Here is a 2500-nt window from a genome sequence, read left to right on the forward strand (position 1 = left end):
CCAATTCCACAGCTCGATGGGAATCAGAACCAGTCATTTGGATGGCAACACCGTTGAGTCGAAAGTCCTTCGGAGTAAGGAAATCTTCATCATAACCAAGATGGACCTCCATGCCATTTGGGAACAATTTCCTACTGGGAAAGAAGACTCCAACACGAACAGCATCACCCCAAAAACGCTTTGTCTCACCTGAGATCCACACAGCCTCCTCAGACGTCTGCAGTGGATAAATCTTGACCCAGAGAGAAACGTAATCCTGGGCAGATCCCATTTCCTTCAAACGAAATTTCTGAATGATAATCTTCATGACACAGCAGGAGAAAACTCCCAAAGGCCAATCAAAATCCAAAAATCCTCAAAGAGGTTCAGTCATGGACGAGCAACATCCGCGGGCAAGCGCCTCTCTCTAGAGAGAGGTGAGAGCTTCTCTCTCTAACTTGCCTTGACTGAGAGCTCTTTCTTTTTTTTTTTTGATCAAATGGTAAAAGTATATTGATCAATATGAATATTTACATCTACTCTGGGCATTCCCAGGCCAACCAACAAGCAGGATTCAACAGATCCTACCCACCTAGCCAACGAGCTTACATTCAAACCTGGGTAGTCCCAGGGGCCTAACGGCCAAATCCCAAAATCATGAACAGATTATATCAAATGCAAGTACAACCAACAACCTGGCATTCTCATGGACCTACTAATCAACATTACATTTGAAAAGTATACAAGTCAAATCTCACAAAAACAGCCATGTATGTATGCTTTTGGATCAAATGGATCATTTCTGGGATAGAGATGGAACTCCTTTCAAATCTGCTCCTATTCCGCCAATGCCAAATGTAATAAATAGCCACTGCCAGTCCAATCCTTCTTCCAACTGAGCGAAGCCCATTGCCTTTACTCTCCTTCTTAATCCCTTTCAGAGCTGCTTTAATCGTTGTCATTTCTTTTCTCAAACCAAGCCATGATTTGATGACCTCCCATATCCCTGCTGTATATTCACATTTAAAGAACAAATGGTTCAGGGATTCCGGTTCTGCCTCATAGAAAGAGCATAGGTGGTTCAACTTTTCCACTATGACTGTATCACAAGTCGGGAGTTTACCCAGCACTGCCAACCATAAGCAAAAGGAGTGTTTGGGGATAGTACCTCTGCACCAAACCTCCTTTGCCCATGGCACTCTCGGTTTTCTGTATCTCCAGAATTCATAATATTGATGTGAGTCTGTGCCCCATTTACCCAGCATTTCCGAAGCATTCTCCACACTACCACACTTATCAATTAATTGGCCTCTGACTTCAATTAAATTTTTGAACAAATTCGAGTCCTCCTTTTTCAAAGCCACTTCCCAGATGGACTGATTAAATAAATATACGTGATGCACCCACTTAGACCATAGGGAGTCCTTCTTCAAATGTACATTCCACAGAGCCTTTGTTAACAGTGCTTTATTTCTTGTCCTCAGATCAAGAACCCCCAGGCCCCCTTCTGATTTAGGGACACAGAGATCCTGCCAAGCAACCAATGGTTTTTTCCTACCACTCCAAAGAAATCCTCTACACAGCTTTACAATCTGGTTTTGGACATTCAAAGGAATAGGAAAAATGGACAGCCAAAAGCATTCAATTCCCTGAACAATGGAGTTAAGAACTTCCAATTTCCCAGCATAGGACAGAGTATTCCTTGGCCAACCTTTCAGCAGACTAGCAATTTTGTTCACAACTGGGCTATAGTGGACTGAGTTCAATCTGGAAGCCAGTAAAGGAATACCTAGATATCTAAAGGGGAAAACACCAAGATTGAATCCTGTTAAATTCATAACCGCCTCCAGATCCTGTTGTTTCATCCCTATCTGATACAAGCAAGATTTCTGAATATTTGCAGATAGCCCTGAACACCTATAGAAATCAAATAAGCAGTCTATAAGCATTTTGATTGAAGTAGAGTCTCCTCTAGCAAATAGCATCAAGTCATCAGCAAATATCAAATGAGAAATTTTTAAGCTGTCACATTTTGGGTGGAACCTGAAGTGGAAATTCCCAACCAAAGACTTGAGTTTCCTGGACAAGTATTCCATGCCAATGACAAACAGCAATGGAGAAAGGGGGTCTCCCTGTCTTAACCCCTTTTTCCCTCTAAAGTGGCCAAAAATTCTGCCATTAATAGAAATGGAATATGAAGTGGAGGACACACATTCCATAATCCAACCAACCATTCTCAAGGGGAACTTCAAGTGAGTAAGCATGCCCTCAAGAAAAGACCAATCCAGTGAGTCATAGGCTTTCCTTAAGTCGATTTTCATCAAACATCTGGGAAAGACACGCTTTCTTGCATATCCCCTGACAAGCTCTTGGACAAGGTAGATGTTCTCTACCATGCTTCTATCCTTTACAAAAGCTGCCTGTGCAGGATTTATCAGATTAGTCAGGCACAGCTTAACTCTTTCTGCTATTATCTTTGAAATGACTTTATAGATCACATTACAACAAGAGATAGGCCTGA

Source organism: Malania oleifera, chromosome 1, assembly GCF_029873635.1.
Source record: "Malania oleifera isolate guangnan ecotype guangnan chromosome 1, ASM2987363v1, whole genome shotgun sequence".
Taxonomy (NCBI): domain Eukaryota; kingdom Viridiplantae; phylum Streptophyta; class Magnoliopsida; order Santalales; family Ximeniaceae; genus Malania; species Malania oleifera.